Source organism: Heteronotia binoei, chromosome 15 (genome assembly GCF_032191835.1).
Source record: "Heteronotia binoei isolate CCM8104 ecotype False Entrance Well chromosome 15, APGP_CSIRO_Hbin_v1, whole genome shotgun sequence".
NCBI lineage: Eukaryota > Metazoa > Chordata > Lepidosauria > Squamata > Gekkonidae > Heteronotia > Heteronotia binoei.
This window is the reverse complement of record NC_083237.1, coordinates 39243404-39257276: the sequence shown is the minus strand read 5'-3', so window position 1 is coordinate 39257276 and position 13873 is coordinate 39243404. Positions and strand designations below refer to the sequence as shown.

Genomic DNA, 13873 nt, shown 5'->3' with positions numbered 1-13873 from the left:
CATCACAGCACACTATCAACAACACCCTATGAAGCATCAAGTATAATCTGCCCAGCAACAAGGAGCGCATGCGCACACACACACACATTATATACCTTTACACACGGCACTACAAGACTTCTTTGCACACCAAACTCCTTTGCTCACTGCACACTTGCCATCTCTGCACTCGGCCCTCTAAGGCCTTGCACGCTACACTCCCACATGGATTGATTCTTTTTATGATAACATAATGTTTAATTTAAGATTAAGAACTATTTTATCTACTTATTTAACAAATACAGTTTTAATCCATTAAAATATCATTCTAAATATGAAGTAAATTAAAAAAAAAAAAAAAACAGTTCCCAGCATTGGGAAATTGCTGACTTCTTCTCCAACTGAATCAGACAGGGTATGACTTCTTTTGCATGATTCATATTGTTCTAGAGGTCTTGGGTATTTAATCAAGCCTAATAATTAGTCTTGGTTAGATCTTGATTATGGTATTGGCCGAATAAGTGTATGTTAGGTGTTTGATGTCAGCTTTCATTGAAAAAGAACCAGTCAGCCACCCATTCTATGCCACTAAGATAATAAAGTAATGGTCAACCAAAATTGGTCACAATGTACTTTCAGATCACTCTAGCATGGATTTTAAACTTGGGTGATCCTCCCTCCCCACCCCCCACCCCTGATAGTCAAATATTATTCAAAAAGGAGTCCTTGTGTATTTACTCATCCATTTTTGTGTTTGTCAAACAGGTTATACAGATGTTGGTAAAACCCTGCCAGGCCTGCTTAACTAACAGGTAAGAATAGGAACAAATGAGTATATATTGTGGCAAGTGAAATGACCAGTTCTCATTTCACTTGTTTGGGATTATTTATCTTTTCCTTTGAATCACACAGTGCGTATTTTGTGACATCCCCATGGCAATGAGTGTCTGAATGCATTCTTTACATCTTTATTTCTTAATGTGTAGATGAAAGGGTCCAGCAGTGGGGTCGCAATAGTGTTCAGGACATTCACTATTTTAGTCATTTCTAAAGAGGTCTGTTTAGAAGACTTGACAAATAAAAAGGTGGCTGAACTATACCAAGGAATCAAAATGGCAAGATGGGAGGAGCATGTGGAAAAGGCCTTTTGTCATCCTTTGGTAGATGGGATGTGCAGGATAGTAGTGATAATGGCTATGTAGGAAAGGAAGGTTATCAGACATGAGCCAATGCTGACAAAGATGACTATGATAAAACAGGCTGTCTCAATGGCATAGGTGTCTGTACAGGACAGATCTATCCACGAGTCAATGTTGCAGTAAAAGTTGTTGATCACATTGGACCCACAAAAGCACAACCTTGAAATTATCACAGCAGGTATAGAAACAAAAAAAAAAAAGCACATAGCCAAGAACCAAATGCCATTTTGCTAGAGAGGCTGATGTCCATAATTGTATTGTGGTGCAAGGGATGGCATATGGCCAAATATCGGTCATAGGCCATGACAGAGACCAGGAATTGTTCTGTAGTTCCCAAGGAACAAACAAAATACAACTAGAGGACACAAGCAGTAAAAGAGATGCTTCTGCTCTTCCCTAGAAAAATGGCAAGGATCTTAGGAATTGAAGCTGTTGTATAACATACCTCCAAGAAGGCCCAGCCCCTTCCCAGCCAAGACGGCATCGCCGGCGTTCAGGCTGGGGGCCGTCTTTGCCTCCTCGGAAGGAGGGAGTGCAGAATGCTCAGCCCGGCACATCCAGGTCTGTTCTCTGGGCATGGCATCGGGGCTATATAAGCCCTGCCCCCGCCCAGAGCTTTGCACTTCTTTTGGGCTCTCTGCCCGCCCACCCTCCCCTTAGCAGTACAGGTTTCAACTGGTCGCCTTATTAGGGGTCAGATAGGAATTTTTTCACCTTCACATAATTGGCCCATGTGGAGTTGTTTTTCGCCTACCTTGTACTGCCTTGTAGCGTTAGGTTTTATTGGTAGGAGTTTAGTTCGGTCGCAGGCTGGAGGATGTATTGGCCACAGTGTTTTCAGGGGAGCACCTATGGCCTAGCACCAGTGGTGCAGGTGGTCTGTATGAACCGCAGATGGGCTACATGGCTCAGTGCGGGGAATGAAGATCACAGAAAAGCCTCACCTGGGCGGATCTTTCCATGGGGGATTGATGCTAGCCCAGGCTGGGGGCCTGGCCACTCAGCTACAACCCGAATACAGCGGGCTTGTGCTGGGGGCAGGGTGGCTCGCCCTCTAGGACAAGGAAGGGTCAGGGGGTGACCCCAGGGCTTGTCCCGTTTAGGCCCCATCCCTGCCAGTTATAGGCTCATAAGTTCTTTAAATAAAGCAGCCCGGTTTTTTATATTCAACACTTTGTGTCTGTCTCTTCATTCCGACTGGGGGGGCAAAGAAATACATGGGGGTATGGAGGTGTTGGTTACTTATCAGCAGAATGACAATGGAGGCATTTCCAAAAACTGTCAGGATGTACATAATAAGAAAGAGGCTAATCATGGACACCTGTAAATACATATACCCAGGGAAGCCCATGAGAATGAATTCCACCGTTTGTTTCATTTGGTCTCCCGGCTGTGTATTCCCCCATCTGCCCTCTAGCACCTGCAGATACAAAACACTGAATTAACATACACAAGGTGTCACCATAAATCAAAGCCCATTATTGTAAACAAAATTATCATGCTCAGGGAAAGTGCGTGGCTGTACAAATCATCCAAATCCAAAACATATTTGCAAATTTCATACTTTTTAAAAAAGGGTTTTGGATCATACTAAATTTTCATGTTTACCTCACCTTGATCTTGATCTTCTAAAGCTTAAGGGGAGGAAATTTTGTAACTAGTTTTTTTTTCTTTTTAATATTCTAGTTTTGCTTGTTTGGCTTACCTGACTATCAGTATTAAACATGTCCGTATTAATTGATTTAAAACTATATATACATGATTACATTAATTCTAGGGGCCTGTAGTGTGATCCTGGAACTTCTGAACCTGAAATATCTATCTGAATGCCACCTATAATGCAGCCACAGACTGCATATAACACTGAAATTCCGTCTTCATGTATGCAATTGATTCTCAAATATGCTTGGCCTGTTGAGCAATATCCATATATGATTAAAGTACAACAATGAATTATGAGTGTGTGTCAACAGTATTTTCCTTGCCATCCACCAGCTACCACTGAACAGAGCCAGAATTGCTTAAAATGCTTTGCTTCCCAGTCTTAAGAAAGAGGCAGACAAGGCTGCTGGGTTAACTAACAGGCCACTTTATTTAATTATTTACATCATTTCAAATGGCAAGGGCCATACTAACTTGCAGCATGGTCACTTCCCTGACACTTCCCTTTCCATATAATGGGCAAGCCACACTGCCCTGGGTAGAAGCCACCTTGCAGTGGCTCATGTCTGGCCAGCACAGCATCAGGTAATCACCCCAGAACTCCATCCCCCTGAGCTACACAGCTTATGGGAAGGATCTATCCAGTGTGGACCCAAAGGCAGTCTGCTTTCCCCATCTAGGGCTGAGAACACAATGAAGACTGAGGAGTGGGGGCAGAGCCAGCACAGGAAATCTCCAGCTCCACCTCCAGGCCCAACACCCAGATGCAGCTTTTACCACCAAAAATCATTTCCTTTTCCTTCCAGAGGGGCAAAAGCAACCCCTAGCAGCATGGTCACAAGGGCCAGCAGCTGAATTCAGTTGGATTTCATTTTTAAGTCCAAGCATGTAATCAAAACAGTCCAATGAGGAGTTCAACTCCACACAGAATGGGCATGACAACTAGTTAAGTTCAATTTTTGATCAAACGCTTTCCATTGTTTTGCAGATATTGAATCATCCTAAATATTGACTTATTCTACATGTTTGCTACCCACATTGATGTATGAAACTACATCAGGGCTTTTCTGCAAGAGAAGAATGAAGGAAAAGTTCCCTCTGACTCTCCAAAAACGTTTATGCTGGGGATCATGGGACCTTGAGTGTTAATGCTTCCTCAGCAGTTCTAAATCCTTCTTCCACAAGCAAAGTAAATCACTACACTCTCTAAGTATGCATGGCAGAGACCTCTGAGACAAAGTCCTGTGAAGCACACCATACCTACTAAAATATGAGGCATCCTGCTTTGAGTTTATGTAGGGCTGAGGATGGATGTGATTGGGTGTGATTGGTTGTGGCTCTAGTCAGCATTCTATGGTGGGGTTCAAGGGTCTCCATGTCCCTTCCCTAAACAGCTCTCTTGCCCATCACCTCCTTTTTTGTCCTGCTTAGGCTTGCAGAGTCTCAGAATAGAAGAAAGAAAGAAAGAAAGAAAGAAAGAAAGAAAGAAAGAAAGAAAGAAAGAAAGAAAGAAAGAAAGAAAGAAAGAAAGAAAGAAAGAAAGAAAGAAAGAAAGAAAGAAAGAAAGAAAGAAAGAAAGAGAAATTGTACCTGGTTCTTGTTTCTGTCCCCTTGGTCTCTTTTATGCTGCTCAGAAAGAAAACTCAGCCACCTCCTCACTGGTCTGCTTCTAAACCCTTTATGAAGCCAGTGCAGCAGGCGGCACATGCTCTCTCAACTCCCCAAAAGTCTTGCTAGAACTGGATCTGGAGTGGGCCTCTGACAGCTTTTATTGGGGAATATTGATTTCTTAGTTCAAATGGTAGGCCAAGTGAGAGTGAGGTAAGCAGGAAGCCTGTATGTTTACAGAGACAGACCACTGAAATCCTTGATTAAATCAATGCATTTTATTATTAAAAATGATTTTAAATGTTTACATCCTAATCAAAGAATTTCAAGCATACAAGAAGAACTGGCTGATAGGTAGGGAGGGTGAGGGTGATACTCTACCTATTTCTTGGAGAAGGTGTGAGCTCAAGAGGTGGCTCTCTCAAGAAGAGAGAACTGGGGGAGCAAGCTGGAGGAAGCTACCTGAACCAAACCAGGCCTTTGCCCAGCCTAGCCAGCCCCGGTAACAGGTAAGATGGCCTATTTTTCAAGGGTAAATTACATCACATTGCGGGGATTTCAAACATCCAATGAGAAAGGAGGGTGCCACTTACACACAAACCCCAAAAAAGGAATTTTAATTACTTTGGACAATAGCTTTATGGCTGGGTTTTATTGCAGGCTTGTTTCCTTTGAAGCTTAGCAAGAGGTAACGAATTTCTCAAGAGGGATACCCATTCATGATGTCTTTGGAGATGGGTTTACTTTGATGACTTTTAGCAATAATGAAAGTAAAATAAAGATTCTGAAGTAAAGCTTCCCTTGCTGAAATGTGAGGCCAGATTGGAGATATACCACACATTCATCCATACCAAGATGGCAATTAGCCTTTAAGCTTTGTGTTTCTGCTGTCTTTCCTGAGAGATAGAAGAGCGTATCAATCCAGACCATTTGTTTAGGAACTTCTGGGATGCAGGGGTGCTTGTGTCCCTTTTACTGTTTTATGGTTTGAGAACAGCGCTTGGAAGGGGTTACCAAAAGGTGAAGGAATATTCCAGACTTGTCCACAATATTCCCTTTTCTGGGCCTGGGTCTCTCCATTCTAGGCTTCTCAACCCTCCCGCCCTGGCGGGGGGACCCCAGGATTTCCACCCTCTTCCCCCGCTCCCCAAAAAAACAGAAGCGGGTGGAGGGGGAAAACGGCACCGGTGAGCATGGTGAGCCGCCCCATCCCAGAGCAGGCGAGGCCGCCGCGCCACACCGCTGCCGCCCCCTCCCCGCCCACCGCAGCTGCTCCTCCGAGATGGGCCCAGGCTGAGCCCATCTCAGAGAAGCAGCCAAGAGGCGGCAGCAGCGCAGGCAGAACCAGAGAAAGGAAGGGCGGAGGCAGGCCAGGAGCATGGCGACGCCCCCAGCCCGCCTCCACCCCCCTCTGATTCCACCCCAGAGGCGAAGCGGGCGAGGCCACCGCGTCGCTGCTGCCCCCCCCTGCCCCACCACAGCTGCTCCTCCGAGATGGGCTCAGCTAAGAATTTGTTGTCCATCAAAGGGATGAAGCATGTTGTCAGGGAAAAAAAATTGAAGGGGTGCCGCGAGGGCCGGGTTTTGGGCCCTTTCGACTCTCCCCCAGTACCCAATCTGCGGGTATCCCCTTTAGGAGTGGTGCCTAAGAAGGCGCAGGGGGAATTTCGGCTGATTCATCACCTCTCTTATCTGAAAGGGGGGTCTGTGAATGATGCCATCCCAGATGTTCTGTGCACGGTCCAGCATACCTCCTTCGATCAGGCAGTCAGGGTCGTCTGGCGTTGTGGGATCGGTGCTGAGATGGCGAAGTGTGACATAAAATCCGCATTTCGTTTGTTGCCCGTGCACCCGGACGACTTTGAGCTCCTGGGTTTTTCGTTCGAGGGCAAGTTTTACATGGACCGGGCCTTACCAATGGGGTGTGCTATATCGTGTTCAGCTTTTGAACGCTTTAGCACCTTTCTGGAATGGGCTCTCTGTGAGCGGGTTGGCTCCGCCAACACCATTCATTATCTGGATGATTTCCTTTTAGTGGGCCCCGGGCTTCGGGGTTGTGCGCGCGGCTTCTGTTTTCCTTTTTGCAACTAGCGGACGACCTTGGCGTCCCGCTTGCCCACGAAAAGACTGAGGGCCCCGCTTTGGTTTTGACTTTTTTGGGCATCTAATTGGACACAGTTAGACAGGCGTCTCGCCTGCCAGCTGAAAAGATTGAAAGCCTCCGTCGGAAGCTGGCTGAGGTGAAGGGTAAGCGTAAGATCTCGCTTCTCGAACTTCAGCAGATTGTGGGCCACCTTAACTTTGCGTGCAAAGTTGTGGCCCCTGGGAGGGCGTTTTTACGGCGCCTGTGCGATGCTATGGTTGCATTGCGACTTCCCCATCATCGAATCAGGATTAGTCGGGGTATGCGGGAGGACCTTGAGGTCTGGGAAAGGTTCCTTACCGATTTCAACGGGGTTTCATTTTGGCATGAGGACATGCGGATCGAGGCCGATCTGCAAATCACATCCGATGCCGCAGGTTCTATCAGTTTTGGGGTCTATTTCCGTGGACGGTGGTGCGCGGAGCTGTGGCTACCTGAGTGGCTGGATACGGATCTTTGCCGTAATTTGACCTTTTTGGAATTTTTTCCAATTGTGGTTGCAGTTCACTTATGGAGTACCGATTTAGCAAACCATGTTGTGCACTTTTGGTGCGACAACTTGGCGGTGGTTCAAGTTATTAATACTCTGACGTCTAAATCGGTACCGGTTATGCGTCTGGTGAGGACTTTTACCTTGTCTTGTTTACGTTTAAATGCTTTGTTCCTCGCCAAGCATGTGCCCGGGGTATGCAATGGGGTCGCGGATGCTCTGTCTCGCCGGCAGATGGAGCGGTTTCGACTCCTCGCACCGGAGGCTGACCTCCTGCCGGCTCGGATGCCCCCAGAGATGTGGCGGCTTGGAGAGTCAAGGCCGACCGGGCAATGAGGCTGGCTTTGGCCCCCTCCACCCGTAAAGCCTATGATCGCTCCGTTGAACAGTTCGCGGCTTTCAGGGAGCAGGTAGGATTGGCCGAACTGTGGCCGATTCCGGCAGCACACCTTATGCAGTTCTGCGTGGAGTTGAAAGGTAAGGGGCTTGCTATTAAGACCATCAGAGCGAAGCTGGCGGCCCTTGCTTTTGCTGGCAAGGTACGGGGGTTAGCGGACGCATCCGACGACTTCCGGCTGCGTAAAATGTTGGAGGGATGGTCCCGTGAGCAGGGTCCGCGGCCTGACACTCGGCACCCCTTTTCTCCTGAGGTTTTGAAAGGTTTTCAGAGAATTTGGCCTATCGTTTGTTTTTCTAAGTTCGAGGCTTTGTTGTTTCAGGCTGCTGCCATGGTTGCCTTTTTTGGAGCACTTCGAATCAGCGAGCTGGTGGTCAGCTCACGAAAGGATTGTTTGGGCCGTGCATTGCACGCTGGAGATGTAAAAATTGTAGGTGATCGCGCAACCATTAAGGTGCGCAGGTCTAAGACTGATCAGAGCAATAGGGGTGTAATGATCACCTTAGGTTCGTTCCACGTCCGTGAAATTTGTCCGGTGGCTGCTCTGCAGGATTACATCTCTGCCCGGGGCGACGATGCCGGCCCCTTTTTTCTGCACGAGGATGGGTCCCCCTTGACCAAATTTCAATTTTGGTCTGTCACTAGCCAGGCTTTGGATAAGCTGGGGCTGTCTGGTTTTCGGTTCAGGACCCATTCATTTCGCATTGGTGCGGCATCCACGGCAGCTGCCATGGGTTACCCGGGGCTGGCCATCCAACAGGTTGGGCGTTGGCGGTCCTCGGCGTACAAGGGCTATGTACGTCCCATATTGCCCAGCAAGTGTTAGCTGGATTGGTGTATAACGTTGTTTGTTTTGTTCTTCTGTTTTAGGTGCTGTGGTGCATGGCGAAAGGCGGAGGATACTGATCGCCGGCCACAGCATGGTTTTTTGGGCTGCCCACCAGGCCCGGCGCTCAGGCATTGGATCGCAGTTGGGGCTCAGTGTGTGGGCAGTCGTCGAGTGGCAGGGACGTCGGGGCCTCCGCTGGGACGGGCTCCTGCCACTCTTGTTTCGGGGGAGGAGCAGTCCTCCGCCCCATGTTCTGGTTATTCACCTTGGGGGCAATGATTTGGGCCTGGTGCAGGGGAGGGCCCTGTCACTTCAGGTGATTGAGGACCTCAAGGTGATCCGGAGCAGGTGGCCCGAGGTGCGGATACTTTGGTCGGCCATCCTTCCATGCCGGGTGTGGAGAGCGGCTTGGGACCCTGCTGGGTTGGAGAGAGCCCGGTGCAAGGCCAACAGAGCAATTGGGAAGGCTCTGGTTGGTGGCCTTGGCGTGTACTTACCTCATCCGGCTATTAGGTCGGATCGGCCGGACCTGTATCAGCAGGACGGAGTCCACCTGTCCGTGTCAGGCAACGGGGCATTTTTGCTTGATCTGCAGCTGGGGCTTCGGCGGGCTTTAGGCCTGCCGGTGGGCCCAATTGCCTAAGCGGAGGCTTGGCATTGTGGTAGCGGGTGTTTAAGTAGGTACAGGTTCCAGTGAGCACCCACGGTTTCCCCGGGTTTAAGGGAAGTAGCGGGATCGGACGGCAGCGGGGCTGTACGGCCCTCTGCTGTCTTGCCCGCTATTGGGTCACCTCTTCTGGCGGGCTGTTCCTGGGTGGGTGGCCGTGCCGTTGAGTGTGTACCTGGCCTGCGCCGGTCTGGCAACAGCTGGCTTCAGCCTGCTGCTGCCAGGGGCAGGGTGGCTCGCCCATCCGGGCAGGGAAGGGTCCAGGGTGTTCCCTTTGCCTGCCCGGTACCAGTTTAGTTTGCCCCAGGCTGTTCAGATCAATAAAGTTGCCCTGTTTTTTACCCAATATACCGTGTTGTCTCGTTCTTCCAACTGGGGGGGCAATGAACATCATACACGTACAGAACACTCCAAGGGGAAAATGGACTAAAGTAAATGTATGGGAGTTTTGAGTAAGAGTACGCATCTTCCTAAGGAGTAAAAAGTATGATCCTTGAAACATCACCATAGCACCACATCTTTGTTACAATAAACAAAGAGGAATACCTCATGTGGTTTAATGATGAAACAAGGAACAGACGCTACATTTACTGAGAAATTATAAATCTCTTTGCAACCATTTCTTCTGGGACATTGAAGTAAAAGAAAAGGGTTCCTTGCCAAAGTGCACAAAGTTTGGAATTTGTGATATTGGATACTGAAGTACGGACAGAATGGATTAGCCTCTGTACTGTATTGAGGTGGTTACTTTCTATTAGAAAATGGTGCTTATTGGGAAATCATGCATTTCACAGGATTTGTGGAAAAGTATGGCTTTTTGTACAGATAATACCATATACTCTTTACCATCCTTTACCTATTTGGAATGTTTTATTTAAATATTTGGAACAGAATCCAGAATTTTTTTTTTGTTTATTCAGTCTCAACTGTAAAATGGTAAGATTGTTATTCTGTTTATATTTACTGAGAGAATGCAGTGATAGTTGGCACTGTTAAATCATGTTAATTTAAAAGAGATAATTAAGGAAGGTCTTACATTTTTGTTTTCATAGAGATTTGTAGGTATCAAAAGCTTCCTTAGATTCCTTATGTTTTGTATCTATTTTCCAGAATTCTGGTGTAATTTGAAGACTTTGTAGTCTTCAACTAAATAAATATAAATAATGCAAATTCCTACAACTTTCAGTTAATTCAACTAAATTAGATTCTACCCCGTTGAACATTACTGATGGATTTGTACGCTTTGCTGTTAATATGCAGTATTCCTGAGAGAGAGTGGCCTGCCTAATGTGACTAAATGAATTAATGCAAAATTTGAGAATAAAAAATAGGAAGATATCTTTTACTTTGCAATCCATATGAAATGGAAACTGCAGTGAGGAGGGGAGTCAAGCAACATTGAGAAGAAAAGGTGGTAGGATCCACCCCAGGTGTATAGTACTGAATGACTAACACACAAATCACATTTCATTGATGCTAAATGATTAGCCTCCATGAGATAAGGAAGAAAAGGAAGAAATGACTTGAACATAAGGACTTATCTTTTTAGTTTCCACAAGGCAGGGACTTTAGAGTCAAAACAGCAGGAAATTCTTATGTTTTATAGAAATGTAAATAGCAAAATTATGCAATATAATTTTTAGCATTATATTTTCATTTTTGAAACAATTTATGGTAGTTTAAAGTACATTGCAGATAAAATCTCGTTGCTCCGCCAAGACCTGCCTACCACTTTGGATACAGTGAGTGAAACTGAGGCACCGTGCCTGTCTTCGGGTTTAGTGCTGGACCACTTTGACCCGCTTAGCCTGGAGGAAGTCGACAGAATCCTTTCTGCTGCTCGCCCGACAACATGCGATCTAGACCCTTGCCCCTCTTGGCTGATTAAATCTTGCCAGGGGGAGCTTAGTTGTCCTTTACGGGACATCATAAACAGGTCCCTCTCAGAGGGGCAGTTTCCAACACCTCTGAAAGAGGCCTTGGTCCGCCCTCTCTTGAAAAAAGCTACAGCAGACCCGGCCGAATTGACGAACTACCGGCCGGTGTCTAATTTACCGTTTTTAGGTAAAATTATTGAGAGGGCCGTGGCGTCGCAGCTTCAGAGGTTTCTGGATGACGCTTCTGTCTTAGACCCATGTCAGTCTGGTTTCCGGCCGGGCCATGGGACGGAGACGGTGTTGGTCGCCTTGGTAGATGACCTCCAACGGCAACTGGATCGAGGCGGCGTTGCGGTGCTGATGCTATTAGATTTGTCGGCTGCATTCGATACAGTCGACCATCAGCTACTGACGCGCCGCCTCGCCGACATTGGGGTTGAGGGGTCGGCCTTGCAATGGCTTTCCTCCTTTCTCCTAGGTCGGGGACAGAGGGTGGCTATCGGGAGTGAACAGTCCCGGAGGCGCACACTGGACTGTGGGGTGCCCCAGGGAGCAGTGCTCTCCCCGATGTTGTTCAACATCTATATGCGCCCCCTCGCCAAGATTGCCCGGCGGTTTGGGCTGGGTTGCCATCAATATGCGGATGACACCCAGCTCTATCTACTAATGGACGGCTGGCCCGACCCCGCACCAGGGAATCTCGACCGGGCCTTACAGGCTGTTGCGACATGGCTCAGGCTGAGTGGGCTGAAGCTGAACCCAGCGAAGACAGAGGTCCTTTGCGTGGGTCGCGGCGCTCTGGGAAGGGAAATAGCTCTCCCGGTCTTCGATGGCGCGCCATTGAAAGCAGCGCGCCAGGTAAAGAGCCTGGGTGTTCTACTGGAGCCTTCACTATCGATGGAGGCCCAGATAGCAGCCACTGCCAAGTCAGCATTCTTCCATCTGAAGCGGGCAAGGCAGTTGGCCCCTTTCCTTGAGCTCCGGGACCTCGCAACAGTGATCCATGCAACGGTCACCTCAAGATTGGACTACTGTAATGCCCTCTACTTGGGGCTACCTTTGTGCCGGACTCGGAGACTGCAGTTAGTGCAGAACGCGGCGGCCAGGCTGTTGTTGGGACTCCCAAAACGGGAACATATACAGCCGAGGCTACGTGAACTGCACTGGCTGCCGATCATATACCGGGTCCAGTACAAAGTGTTGGTCATTACCTTTAAAGCCTTATATGGCCGAGGACCTACCTACCTGAGGGACCGTCTCTCCCCGTATGAACCCCAGAGGGTACTGAGATCAGTTGGGAAAAATCTAATGACCATCCCCGGGCCGAGGGAGACTAAATATCAGAATACTAGGGTACGGGCATTTTCAGTCGCGGCCCCTACCCTATGGAACCGACTCCCCGAGGAGGTGCGGGCCCTGCGGAACCTTGACCAGTTCCGCAGGGCCTGCAAGACCGCCCTTTTTAAACTCGCATACCTGGACTGTTAAGAAGATCGGCAATTAAGCACCCGCCAATGCGGTTAAGACCACACCGCTGAATAACTGCACTTACTGGATTGTTTTAATGTTATTAAGTTAATATTTACTGTTTTATATTGTTAAATGTAAAAGTTTTAACCATTGTATGTTTTTATGAAATGTTGTTAACCGCCCTGAGCCTGCCGAGGTGGGGAGGGCGGGATAGAAATAAAATTTATTATTATTATTATTATTATTACATGTGCTTCTTGGAATACAAATAATTTTAGAACATAATGAATCTCATTCCTGAACAAGCTGGTTTTCATGAGTGATGTTTTGACAGGTAAACCTACTCGTTTGGATGAATGACAGAAATGACTCCAGTGCGAAAGTATTTATTCTTCTGGGATTTCTTGGATCTCTTAAACTGAAGAACTTCCTTTTCATATTCTTCTTCTTTATGTATATACTGACAATCTCTGGCAATGTATCCATCATAACTTTGGTGAAGAGTACACAGAGACTGCACACTCCCATGTACTTCTTCCTCTGTAATCTTTCTTTCCTGGAGATATGGTACACAACTGCCTTGGTCCCCAAGACTTTAGCAATCCTTGTGTCCCAGGATCAAACCATCACCTTCACAGGGTGCATCACACAAATGTACTTTGTTTTTTCCTTGGGATGTACAGAATATTTTTTGCTTTCTGTTATGGCTTATGACCGCTATTTGGCCATATGTCATCCACTGCATTATGACACCATAATGTCCAAAACCTTGTCTCTCCAATGGCTTTTGGCTCTTGGGTATGTGGCTTCCTGATAATTTCTTTACCAGCTTTCCTTATTACCAGGTTGTCTTTCTGTGACTCCAATGTTATCAATCATTTCTTCTGTGACATTGAACCTTGGATTGTTCTTTCCTGTACTGACACCTACACAGTTGACATTGTGTGGTTTCTTATCGCCTTTGTTGTCATTTTGGGATCTTGTGTCATAACCTTGATTTCCTATGTTTATATCATTACCACAATATTAAAGATCTCATCTGCTCAAGGTCGACAGTGGGCTTTTTCCACCTGCTCGTCCCATCTCACAGTGGTCCTTATATGGTATGGTTCCACCATTTTCCTGCATGTCATACCTTTCAAGCAGAACTCCTTGGAACTGAGCAAAATAGTCACCCTCTTAAATACTATTGTCACACCTTTGTTAAATCCTTTCATTTACACACTTCGTAATACTGAGGTGAAAGAAGCATTGAGGAGTGTATTCAGAAGCCAAACTCGGACTTTATTTGATGGAAAACAGAAGGACAACAAGCGAGATTCAGAATATCCATGATACTGAATGCTAAACTCATTGGGGAAATGCAACTGACATCACTGACAACTCCATGAATTCCTAATAGATCTCTGGAGCAGAGCAATCCCCTGTCCTTCGCTATACTAGAGAATGTTCTATGGAGATCCAATTGTGCCAGAATTCACTAGCCCTCATCCCCAGGATAAATACTACAATGTTAATAAGCTAATAGATAACTGTGTACCTGAGAAGGTGT

General features: G+C 47.0%; 2 pseudogenes; one reads left to right on the top strand and one right to left on the bottom strand.

Annotated features, from left to right (window-relative positions):
- Positions 1-883: 883 nt before the first annotated feature.
- Positions 884-2584, bottom strand: LOC132583482 (olfactory receptor 6F1-like; annotated as a pseudogene).
- A 10089-nt stretch (positions 2585-12673) lies between these two features.
- LOC132583481 (olfactory receptor 6F1-like) lies at positions 12674-13656 on the top strand (annotated as a pseudogene).
- Positions 13657-13873: the final 217 nt, after the last annotated feature.